The 13,978-nt window shown below is 33.4% G+C and overlaps 1 long non-coding RNA gene across 1 annotated transcript in view; it reads left to right on the top strand.

Moving 5' to 3' along the window:
* Nucleotides 1-13,978, top strand: part of LOC106101994 — a 53,450-nt gene extending 39,472 nt beyond the window's left edge. Inside the window, exon 3 of the long non-coding RNA XR_001225544.1 lies at nt 13,937-13,978. This is a non-coding gene — a long non-coding RNA (uncharacterized LOC106101994). The remainder of the gene's footprint in view (nt 1-13,936) is intronic.

Raw genomic sequence — 13,978 nt, 5'->3', positions numbered from 1 at the left:
AATTACATCTTTCTTAATTAAATGAATCATAATAAAGATGCATTGATTGTTCTCCAAAGTTGTATTTTTTTTTTAACAAGAGGCACTCGAAATTAAAGCCAATAAACTTTCAGTAAGACAAACTACGGCTCCACAAACGCTGTGTAGGATTTATTACAAATTTATGAGACTTGCAGCTTCGAATATAATGGGCTATAGTCATAAAACCGTAACTCCAGTACATTAGTAAGCGTCGAAGTGTCCTTCTTTACGAGTTACCTAATGAGAGCCGCCGAGCCGAGTAACTGGTGCGTGTCTAACAGGTGTCCCATCTTACGTGGCTCGAGACACTCGAGCTGTAAATATGACTTGTACCGGAGAGAGTCAAAGCAATTACGTTTCACTAGCGTAGCAACGCACTTACTAATTTATTACTTCAGACACGGCTTTTATTCTTTAATGGAAGTTCTTTAGTTCGTAAGATAATTGTTTGTAAAACTGAAAGTTACTTTTACTTTCTTTTATTATTTATCCTGGAAGTAGTTTTTCTTTTGTAAATGTACAATTGCTGTGCTTTTTACAAAGTTATATCACATCAAGATTTCATAGTAAATTCTTTTATTAATAAATTTTCGAACGCGGAATGATTGATCGAAATTCGTAGTCAAGAAGATAAGGTACAAGTTTTACAAAAGCAATGAGTCATCGAAGGATAATATAGAAGGTTGAGGGTTGAATGTTCAATTGTCTAGACGGCCGCACGAGATGTGAAAATTGCCCGTAATCTGTAGTGTACCGGACTGACATATCTCAAAACGGACGTGGTAATAACTATACTTGTATATATTTAGTTATTCAGAATATTGTACTATCAGTTACAGCATAGCATGTAAATCTTTCTTTCTAGAAATTTTTAATATTTGGTATCTCACGGGGTATCAAATACCCTCTGAGAAAATATCTTCAAGTATATTTAACATTCCTCTGCTAATGTCTTTAAAATGTATTCAAAAATTGTCAAGAAAACCATTTATCATACAGTCCTTATCTTATCATCCTTTGCTCCGTCAAAATCACACCCGAAGGTAGACGCAGTGCATTTTTATAAAACTATCGAAAGAATTTTACACTCCAATGCAATCAACAAAAACTCCCACCTAGAACAATCAATCTTCTCGGCTCTGGACTCAGTCTCAATCAAAACAAAATACGTAGAAGCAGTGACCGGATAAAGGGTCTCTATAAATCATAAAATCAAGCCTCTATTCATAGAGGTTTATTTGGACGTACTAAAAAATTACCCTTCGCTTCTTAAGCATTGTTACGAGCGGTCGGCTCGAATAAGGGTGCATCTCCAATTTGTCCAGCATTGGAATAATCAACGCTTCGATGTTATTTATGGCCTCATTAAAAATTCGATAATCACACACTTTTTTTCTTAGAATCGTTTCTATCAATACTAATTTATTTTTATGCAGTCAGACAAAAGACCGCTAGCCGAGTCATTCGATTGGATATCCCTTTGAAATGCATTCATTACATTCCTAGTGAATCGAATTAAATATCATTATATTTCTGTAACATTTGAATGTTAATTTTAATTAGTCGTTTACGTTTCCTATCCTTGTCCAAAATGTAATGGCTCCTAAGAATATATTGTTTTTAAAAGCGATTATTGAACCCGGATATCAGAATCGATTCCCACTAATATATTTGATTAAAAATGCAAGACCTATAGTTTGCCTAATTTGAATGTTAATTTCTATCTATGCATACAATGCTTATTTTTATTGCTTCTTTCGGAATCGTCTATAAATAGAATAACCAAGTAATTATTTAAATAAAATTGTATTTCGTTGAATGGACAATATTTTAAGAAGTAACTTATGCTAACATTTTGAAATTCTGCTTATTATGTATATTTTAAAGACAATTTCACATGAACTACATTATGAAAGAGCGAGTAATTTTGCTTCCTCTTTGAAGACCTTATACTCGATTAACCTTTACTCTTACGTGACGAACTTATGCTCTCTAATCTAACTCAATTTTGTTATTAAGCCGTACATAATAAAATAATAGATTTTTTAGAACATTACATTAATTCCGGTCACTGTTACCCTTTAATAACCTCTATCCAAAGGCAATTCATTAATGTTACGGGATTTATAATTAAAAGTCCTAAAGCATCTTCATATATTTCGTGATGAACTAATCTCTCAGTTTATTTTTAAATACAATTAAGGTTATCTAAACTTGGAAAGGTCAAATCTGTTGTACATCATTCCTCAGAAGGGTTCAGTTGTCCGTTACTCCGCGTACTCCATATTAAGTCACAGCTAAGATAGGTTTATGGTGATTCGATACCATTCACTTGGAAATTGGCGTTAAGATTTATCAAGTTCCGGCTCTCTAGTCATTCGTTCATTCGTTCTTTCAAGCACGAACGATGTATTCTAGGAGTTCTGTAATAGTTCAGTTCGAATATTGAATTTGAAATGAATTATTAATGTGAACACATGGTTATTATTTACTGCCTATTCCCTTTTTAATGTTTCCAAACTCTTATTGTATTGTGATTTTAAATCGGGTTTGGCTTACTAAATATGGTTATCCGTATTTAGTTTAAATCCATTTCAAAATAATTCACGCCATTTACACTTTTTCACAAACAGGATATATTATTGGCGCCAAGTCCAAAAATGTTTGCTAGACGGTACATTAAAAGCAATTCTAGCGTTTCTAAAATAAGAATTCAAGACAGTGAACGACAGTAAATTTATTCTTTAATATAAATTCCAGTAGAATACTTCGCCTCCCTAAGTGACCTCTGACCATCCCAACCGGGATACAATTGCGTGGGCACGTTCTTATTACATTTGAAATAAATGAAAACGGAAAAAAGTGCTTATTCATTCCGCCTCCTGATCTCATGCCAATCACCTAACAGGTAGACGAACTTGAAAAGGATGAATTACAAATGAAGGGGCAGCGAACGTCCGTCTAAACCGCAGCTAAAAATATCCAATGCCGTGAGAATAACAATGAAGAGCTAACATGCAATATTCCACGTAACGACATATCCGTCGGGGAAATGATATTTGCGTTGCATGCAAGCCGAGGTAGAGGCAGATCCCGACCCTGACCCGAGGCCGTCGACCCCGCGCGTGACACTTCGATTCTCTATCGATCACGACTCGAAATCTCCCCATCGAATCGATATTTTACTCGATATTTTTCTCGTCCTTATCAGATCGATTGTGGAACCACGAATCGACGTGACTGCGCCGGACCGGGCCACTTGCCGAAACTAATATAATCACAATAACTTGAACAGTTAACTTTTTGTATTGTTACATTACGGACCGTTACCATCTCGTTAGCAGGTGTTCTTTGTACTCGTATACGAATCAGATATACATTTTTTTAAATCGATATCGGCTTGTACAGTGTAATGATGCCACAAGAAAACTGATAATCTTCATGCAATTTAAATTTTGATAACAATCGCGTTGGAATGTTCTTACAATTTTGTCTCTACAGTACAAAACTTTCCATTATCAAAATTTATTCGTGAGGAAAAAATAGCGAGCATTAAATTAGCAATTAAAACATTATTTAAATCCCAAAGATCCAATACATGTTGATTTATAATTATCAAACGTGAGTTTCATAAATACAGAAGCATTTTCATTGACAATCATTAAAGCGTTATAGAAAATGCATTTATACAAGCTCTTTTACAAGATCTCGTCACTCAGAGGGCGCCTTATACGATACTCTTTATCAGTACACGATACAAGAGCACGGACAGGCCGTACATGGAACGGATGGGTTGGCGATAGCCACCGATTGATTTACTACCACCATAGGTCTAGGTTTAATCGACAGTACATGACTACCGAGTGTAGGCTCTACAAGTATTAGCGTAATTTCAAAACAATCAAACAACGCAACGTGCTTATACCACAACAGCAACGCAATATTGTTTATAGTCAAAGGTAAAGACTGTTCAAACGTATGCAAAAAACGTATTCTTTTTCTTTTAACAAAATACGCTTAGGTTTTTAATCACTAGATATTTATTATTATGATCATGGCCACAATTATTAGTGTAACAAAACGCGTATTATAAAATAATTTGCGTAAAATAGGTGTTCCAGTTTTTTTTTACATCATCAACCCATTTTGTTGATTACCTTGCGAAGGTACCAACCGCAGACAAGACAAGCAAAAAATACGGTTGCACGAAAGAAGCCCGCCAGACTACCGTACATCATAAAATCTTGTCGGACAATGTTAAACAATGCGTTCCGTGACACCCAACAGCCGTAGGAATCTGGCCCCTTAAAGACTTTCATAACGAGTCCCGCCCACACAATCTACCTCTTTCAACACTCAAAGAAGCCATAAATTATCATTTTAAAACTCAGTATGCAACTGTATATGACTTTTAATGAACCGTGAGCATAGATTCATCGTTCTAATAAATTATTGTACTCGTACTGTGAATCTCGCTGTTCTGTCATAACAATGTAATATATGCGACTACTTATGTTTATAATTATTTAATTAATCCTAATAAATCAATAGTCTATGTACTAATACTTTAAGTATATAAGGAAATACATAAGATCATATTTTGTAGAAAAATAATTTTGAGTATAACAGTTAATCGGATTCGTTTCCGTTTGTATATTTTATAAAAAAATACAACTTGAGAAATAAAAGAATATCACCGCTTCTATGTAATGATTTTCAATTGTTTTCTGAGACATTTAAATTTTTTTAAAGTAGACATTTCTTTCAGTTCTAAAGAAAAGGTTACAAGTACTAGTTCGATTGGAAACAATGCCCCAGGCGTGTATCACTGCCCGGCGACCGCCTCTATATCGTTGATTGTACGTTACGATGACAAGCTCACGTTCCAGCAAATAGGTATTTATTGCCATAAGACCGTAAACATGTCCCGCGAAACGAAACTACGATGTAGAATACGTCTTGTGCCTATCGGACATTGCTTCTGCTTTGATGTAATATAAAAACAATAAAATAAATAAAACAAAATAAAAAAAAAATAGATTTATCGCTTTCCTATTACAGATAATAATAAACGTCTATATACTAAAACTATTTAGATTTAGATATAGTTTTCGTTTTAATTATCGGCAACGGGTCGTTTGTGCGGAAAAGCTTGTTTACCGACAAAGGCCTAAAAATTTCCACGCATTCTTGTCTATTGCTAAACTGGTCCATACCAGCTAATTTCTTGATGTCATCTTCTCATCTTTTGTTTTGTCTGTCTCTTTTTCTTTTGCTATCTCTTGGATACCCCTCTGTTATTAACTTGGTACATTTTTCTAAAAACAATATCCATAGTTAATTGTGAGTTTCACATGTTTTTTTGCGATAATTTAAAAAATGCAGTTCTTTTAGCTCAGTTAATAGGTATGTCTAAAACTTGTCTCTCACGCTTAAGAAGTAATACAACTTGACCAGTTGGTAGCAGGTTAATTAAACGATCCTTGAACTGAATTAGTCATATTGATTACAGTTGACCTTAAAAACACCATAAAAACATGCTATTTTCATATAACATTACGATATAAACTTTGTGTCCCTGAAATGCCACGTAGTTTTTGTGCGTGATGTTTATTTGTTTTACGTTTTAAATGTTTAGAGACCTAAAGAGGTAATGAGTAACATGACGCTGTGATGACATTTTTTGTCACATTTTTATATAACATTTGAAAATTCCTTTAGTAATAAAGACGACGGATAATAAAGTCTTGAGTTTCATAGCTGTTTAATGATATTACCTTATCGAGTAAAGGTTTCATAAAAAGTTAAGATGACAGGGATAACCTAAGCAACAATAACCCTACAACAAGGTATGACGGGTGTTCGACACGATTATTAGGAGGGCATAGGTGAAAGATACTTATCGATAGCCAGTATCGTCTCAGCCAATGATTAAAATACCCAATGCCGCTATAACACTGCACGATGATAGCAGTAAACTTTTATTGATTTATTCTTGTTCGTGTCATAAAAAGTTATATTATCTGTGTAACCACAACATTACCTTATGTAAATAAATTTTATTCTAAACAGGGTTTTATTGCCTTTCATTTGTTTTGGTTTCTATAAGTGCAGTTGTTTAGTTTTGTATAATCAAAAACAGATACAGATTTGTATCGTAAAAAGCTTTAGTCCGCATCTCCGTCCGCGTGGAATTAAAAAAAAACACAATAAAGTAGCATACTTGTTTTTACAGACTGTGGCTCTATATTTATGCCTAATTTCATCGAGATCCGATTATTTGTTAATGAATGTTTGTGAAAAAAATGCCGAAAAAAATGTTTTTACTATTTTCGATTATTTTCATTATAACCCTTAAATTGAAACATTTATTTAAAACCTGTAACGGTATAAACGTACAAAGACTCGGCGTGTTGCGGGTTCACCACCTCTCGGAGTCATTACGGCATCGGATGGAGTCAAACAAGTCGAAATTGTTGCCCTCGGGTCAGATCATAGTCCGACTAGTCTAGGGCTGTATTAATACTAGTGTTGTTCCAATGTTTTAAATAATACTTGACAAAAAAAGTGGAGTTAATTGCTTAAACTATGAAGATAACGTAATTTTAAAAATTAACCATTAAAATATTTGCACTATCTGATATTAAATTAATTCTTAGCAGAAAAAACTGCTTAAGCGAGCATATTTTTAAGAATAAAGTTCGCGGAACAGAATACTAAGACTAAACCAGTATCATTTTCTAACTTATGTTGATTCTAATCATTTAGAACGTTAATCTTTTACAAAAAAATAAATTATAACGTGCGTGATAAGAAACAATTTCTTTTTCTATTATTAAAAGGTAACAGCTATGGAACATGTCGGAATATAAAATACCCTAATTACAGACATATCATAGAATATTTTCTAGATGATTTATCAATATACCTTTCAACTGATGCGTGCGTCCATAACTCTTATTGTATGGCTTGTAGCTACTGTTGTACTGTCGGTGACCTCCACCCAACCGGGCACATACCTTCTTAGGCTTAATAATACACATGAGGGCGCTGTAACGATCCGCGCCGCACGCCCTCATTAAATATCCTTCTGAGATCACTTCGAACGCCACAATGGACCTATTTCCTTGTACAACGTTTGTAACATGCCACAAGTCTTCGCAATTATTTATATTGTCCACACCAAATTTGAGGAAGTAGATAAATAACGTTTTACGTCTCTACAAGTCGGTATCTCATTGCTTTTAGTTGCAGACATAATTTGTCTGAGTTGCAATTAAATGTAAAATAGATATCTCAAATAATTAAAATTTTAAAGACATACCGAACGGACGTCGTTCTCATTCTATTAAAATGCTTTCATATGAAACTGGTCCGGAAGCTTTGACAGTTTCGTAGGGATTATGTGCAGTATTAGCATTATTTATAAATTTATTATAATGACTAAGCCCGGACCGCATTCAATTTGTAGGTGACCAAAATGGAATATATTACGTTTTTTTCTTACTTGGTCGTTCTTATTGCCCCTTCTGAAATCTATTTGTTTGTAAATAAATTGATTTATAGGAAATACGATTGGTTCAGACAAGCTGTTACATTAAGATTAAAATTTTAATCGAAACACATTTTTATTAATTTCCAACGGAGGACAAAATAATATTCATCATAAATTCTTCGTCTCATATTAAAATTTGTGTCCAATGATTGAACAAGATGTAGCATATCTATAGATATATGCCATAGTCTTATCGAATAAACGAAAAATTTAATTCGACATTATTATCATCAGTGTATTTTTAATACATTTCCGTTTAAGTAATTTTATAATGAATATAAATGAAGACCCGTAAACTTTAATTATGTTATTGAATCTTGAAAAACATTCCCAGAAAGAGAGAGAGAGAGAGTGAGAGAGTGAGAGAGAGAGAGAGTAAAGTTTTAAACTGAATTTATAGAGCTAGTGAACTAAATTAAAACAATTACAAGGGACTCAACGATACCTTTAAACTAATCAAATAGAATTTAGAGTAAGTTTCGGACCATTGTCGTATTTTACTTTTTATTCGACGTACGTGAATGTCATTGCTCTTCTGATGGTCCATTAATTGACGCTTTGAAAACTAAAATGATGTTCTCTGGTATTTTATTAGTGTTTAAAAAACTGTTCAGTGTCGGATCGATAATAAAGAAAAGGTAAAAAAGATCCCAATCAAATATTCAAGTGAGTACGAACCATCTTGTTAGTGTCTGGTAATTGAACGCATCAAAGCCAGATCGTGAGTAGCGATGCCACTTCTGTAACGTCAATGAGAATTGGATTGTAATCGTGTATCGATTTATGTCACAGCGACGTTTAACTGTTGTTTATTTTTATATCCTACTACCAATTAAAATCGACGAATCCTTTTAATCTGAACCCCATAGCTGTCGAGTTTAAGCCACGTATCGAAAAACATTCTTTTTACTACTATAAAATCGATATCACTCGAAACAATAAATTACGAATTCCCGATTCTCAACCCGTTGATTACTTTTTTGATAATTCTGGAATGTTGATGCCAGAATTCGGAATATTCGATCCCATTAAAAGGCTTAAAAATAACAAACGAAACGAATCCAATGTGAAAAAAACTTCGAGTCAAATAAAACCTACAATAATGAATAACAAATGTTCTTTTAAATGTTACGACAGGATCTATTGTGAATTTGATTATTCCACAGATAAGCGTAAACGTAAACATAGAGCAGACAACGATTCATTGTTTCTCTGGCATCAACAAAGAGCACAAAGCTCTGAGTGGGCAGTGTTCAGCAAAAAAAGCTTTCATTATGTAATGAGCGAGATGGTCTGTCGTGTTGATTGAGCAATACGAGGTACAAAAGAAACCGGTTTATCGAGACCCGTAGCAGTCGGACAAATATAAACAAATACCTTCACATCGCAGCTCACAGCTGGTCAGTCAGGTATTCAGGGCAACTAGTGGACAAATATGGAGTTTACGGTACGGAGAGATTATTTCACCGGGTGTTTGACGTACATGGGATATGTTACTTAACATTTCTAATTTCCAGTACGTAATCAGTTTTAAACGTTGAATATAATGTTAACAGAAAGTAATATTTCCTACTGCGATATTTATCACAACATTTTAAAGAAACGAAAGTAAGATTCTATAACATTGCGTATGTCTATTGCGTATAATTAAAACAATTCGTGACCAGTGAAAGTGGCTTACAATCGCTTTAATCAAGATCATATGAAGATAGATTATCCGAACATTTTATAACCAATCGTCGCTCGCAATAACAGCCTATTTGATCGGACTGATAATTCGAAACTCGTGACAAATTCTCATGTGGAATATAACGAGATCGATTAAAAAACGACGTAAATCTAATCGGTTGAGAGCATTATTAGTTTATTAAATTTGGAACACAATATTTCATTTAAATCAGATAAAAATGATGTACTGCCATTTCCGAGTGGTTATAATAATTTTGCGGACTCTAAGGCGACGCAATCCTAGTGTCAGTAAAATGTTCTAGGCTTTAAGCTATTATAATCATGAAATGCTTTATGTTACGTAATACGTGCAGACGTAAAACACAAACATAAGAGGGGGTAATAAAAACAGAAAATTGTACTTGCTTGAAGCTCGAGTTAATGGAATTTGAAAATGAAATGTGCATTTTGCATGCGCATTAGTCTTACATAAAATACGTATTGAAATAGATTTTCACTTTACTTGAATTATTATGGTCTAATTTACAACATAAGTACCAGAAATACCTCATGTTATAGGGAGTATAAAACAACAAAACATCGCGAAAAAAGATACCTAACACTTTTAATATGCAATTCAGAGTTTATGATTATCTATTGGAATAATCTAGCAATCTAAGTTCTAGATAATCTTGGGCATGTTTACCAAGGTCTTCCTAGAAGTCTAACAATTCCATACATTAATAAAAAATTGCATAAACAAAAAAAAACGATGGATAAATTTTTATCTCATACAAAACAATATGTTTTTCAAACAACTGTTACAAAGAAATTGAGGTAGTAGCAACAAAAGTCACATTTACAAATAGGGTCAGAGGTCAGTTCGCGTGATTTCCAAAGTAAAATTACATTTTCATACGGATTTATTGTACAACGTCCGTCCTTATAAGGGTCACGATGTCGATGTTAATAAACCTTAAGTTTGTACACTTGATCAATCGGGTTAACCGTTACAGTTACTCTATTTAAACTCGTCTTATCTACCTAATTATCTTTATTAACAAGCTGCACAGAGCGCCGGGAATAATTTGTAGTAATTACAATCGTATAGTCATCTATTTCCTTGTGGATTGAGGTATTTATTATTGCAAATGCAATACCTAATTACGAACGGTTTTTATTATAGCGATCTGTTAAGGCAAGGACTTGAATAACTCGAGTATTTAAGTCCTTTAAGTATAGACTTTACATGACCTAGAACATATTTAACCATATAAAATTTTATGTTTTACAATTCATATGTTTTACAACAGAACCGCTTCAAGCGATGGTAGATTAATTAAACCATTTGACAATAAATGTGGCTTTACGTTATATGAAATTTGTTTTGTGTTCTTTTTTTGTTTTATTGTTTTAATATGAACAAAATATCTGTAGTTGTCATATCAATTTTATTTTAACTCTTGACTATATTTTTATATGCAACATATTTTTTATTGCACTAAAGGCTATTGCTACGCTTACGTAGTGTTAAACACGCAAGTTGAGCAACGTATATTGAAAAATCGATACTATTGACCGCGTTTAGTGTTAGGAGTATAGAGCTTGATGAATGGTAAAGCACTAAAAATTAATACAACAAAAACTCTAAATTACCTACTTTGATTGTGAATATCTTCGTGATATATCTTTTGATCTACACATTCATTCTAGAATAAATTATTGACTGGTTAAAAAGTTTATCGAGTAACAGTTCTGAACCATTTTCTGAAGTCATAAACACAAAAAATTTTATTAACTAACTATTGCTCGCGCCTTCGTCCGGCTAAAATAAAAAAAAACTAAAAAACGTAGCCTATGTTACTTACATATAAATTACATTTCTAACAGTGAAAGAATTTATAAAGTCGACCCAGTAGATTCAGGTATCGAATAGGAATAAAAATATGAAAATACAAATCTATCCCCTTTTTAGTATAGATTACTAGACGAAGCTTGATTCACATGACCGAGTATGGTAACCACATTGATCGGCCGACATTTACCTGACGGTTAATATGAGATCGTTTGTATATTAGAATTTATAATAAGGTTGAGGTGAACGGCTATCACGGCGACTGTTCACGTCCGTTCCTCACACTTAGCGTTATGGTAATGGGGTGCCGTGACCAAAAGGGAACAGTGTTGTATTATCTTGGGGTCAGCTAACGTCGTGCGCCTGCCATTTTTGCCGCCTATACCCCGCTGTGAAACCCCTTATGCCGTATTCGTGTAATTGTTGCAGTTAATACGATGACCAAGTTTATTTAATTTTAAAAATCTTCAATCTGTAATTCTAAATCAGTCTAATTTTCCAAATATATACAGGACAATTTCCTGTTAAAATAAAATTAAAATAAAATAACTTTTAAACGTAAAGTTTTGTATATTATCGACGTAGTACCTTCATTGATAAAAACTTTACTATTTTCTATGATCTCAAAAAGTAATATTTTCATTTTAACGATGCGCAATGTTCCTATTAAATTTAAACACTGCAAACATCACAAAATATGTGTTCGCAAAGTGTCGGTGTAAAATCCCTTAATTACTTCTGCGAAGCTCACCAACTGGCCATAATTGCGGGTCTGTCTGTCTGGAAGAGCTTTAATGGCACATACACAAAGATAATTACCATATTCTTAGATTTAAGTGAATTTACAACATTAATTATTTAATTGAATTGCTTGTGGAAAATTATTTTCATCGTTTAATTATAATGTAAAGACAAATGTTGTTGTCTCATGTTTGCAATGAGATTATTAAGTCATGTTTCATAGTTGGACTTAAAACATATTTTATTACTGAACTCATTTACATTTTTTTTCCAGATTACGTAGAAATATAGATGTGTCCATCAAAACTTTCCAATTACGAATTTCTATTTTATATTCTATAACGAAAAATATCAGAATGTTTTCTTACCTGTAAATATATAAGGTATACAATTCGTATGTGAATTTACTACACAATTTACTTCCAATAACACGTCTATGTGCTGTCGATGTCTAGACATAGCTTGCTGTAGTCACGCAACAAGATTTAAAGTCCCAAGGGGTCCGCGCTATTCAAATATTTCACCTTGGTCCGCCGGGCGGAAACTCACGGCCGCTGTGCTTGTAATAAATCAGACTCGTTCCACAGTCTATATTCGTCATCAACGCAACAAGAAACCTATCTCGCATAAACTAAAGATTTTCAACTGACAGCCAATAAATGGATAGATGGTGATCCTGATTAATTGGTTGTGAAAGGCGTAGACACGTCCAGTTAGATACATATCAAATATATCTAACGAATGAAGGTAGTTGAATTTATTTACGATTTTATATCGAGTTCTGACGTAACGCAAGTCTTGCTTTTTCTACTTAGTAACGTCTTCAATCTACGAGTATACAATGTATCTAAACTTGTTATGGTACCAGTCGAAGCAACGGGATGTTCTTGGATTGCAACATTATCGCATTATAATTGACTATTGTGGATTAGATAGAGAATTATGTTCCCTGTCTACTATAACTGCTAAAATACTCTTATTTAAGTTTAAAATAGTAGGAATGCTTGAGGAGAAATTACATTACACAGGCACGCAATTGATTAGTTTCCTAGTTGGACAGTTTATCTTGTACCCTCAGTTGAGCTCGCGTCGTGTTTGCGAGGCACTGAACTTGTTCGTTGTCGATGTTACTCACACAACTGCGAACTGATAACGACGCCAACGTAAAACAAATGAGTAAACAGATTTATGCATATAGATAATCTAGCCAAAAGCCTTGCAACCTTCAAGGTTTAGACTTATCATTATTAAAAAATTATCTTAATTTTATCAAGTTTGTTAGAAATTGTTAAAACCTTCATATAATTTCCAATTGTGCGTAACTTGATAGGAATTTCTACCCGAAGTTTATATTCTTACTAGCTTATGTCAAACTTCATCAACATCCATCCATCAAAAGTTTAGCATTTATAACATTAGCAAGACTAGTAAGATTAAAAAGAACATTTTCGTGTTTTATTGCTTTTCGAACTGATTGAAAAGCAGATGTTTGTCAATATCTGTTTGCATAACTTTGATGAGACAATGTCCATTTCGAAATGGATCATGACCATACAGCCGTAAAATCAATAAAGATAACCCGAATAACCGGTGTACCGGCACGAAAATGAAATTTTAAACGAGTTACCTGCAAAGTTATAGAGAGTTGACTTCCTGATCAGAGCACAGAAGCGGTATAATTTCATAACACCATTTTCCCTTTCGCAACTTCGAGTTAGACGTACTGAGTTATCCTGCGATACAAACAATTTAAAATTGAATATCCCTCGTCTGATATGAGCGAAGTTTTGATTTCATATCTAAATTATTGACGGAGTTTGTTTTAAAGTAGGTCGAAGTAAGAATCTTGTAGACTTAAGTCTATTTAAACTTTTCTCTCTTTGATTCGGGGCAATTTAAACTAAAAACGTCTTAAACTTGTTTTAACTAAACCTAAGATTGTGTGGTTTTCTCTTACATGTATGTAGTTCTATACATTGAAGTCTCGAACATTTTATTGGAATTATCTTCTGTACTACTATCTGTATAGATGTGCTTCTGTATAGCATGTCAAGAATATTGTCTTTTTAATTAACTTTTTCTTTTTTTGTTATCAGGATGACGTTGAAGCGTGACTGGTTGGTGTGGCTGGTGTGTCT

This window comes from Papilio polytes, unplaced genomic scaffold (genome assembly GCF_000836215.1).
Source record: "Papilio polytes unplaced genomic scaffold, Ppol_1.0 DF823934.1, whole genome shotgun sequence".
NCBI lineage: Eukaryota > Metazoa > Arthropoda > Insecta > Lepidoptera > Papilionidae > Papilio > Papilio polytes.
Note: the sequence above shows the minus strand (reverse complement) of the source record. Positions and strands in the feature narration are given on the sequence as shown.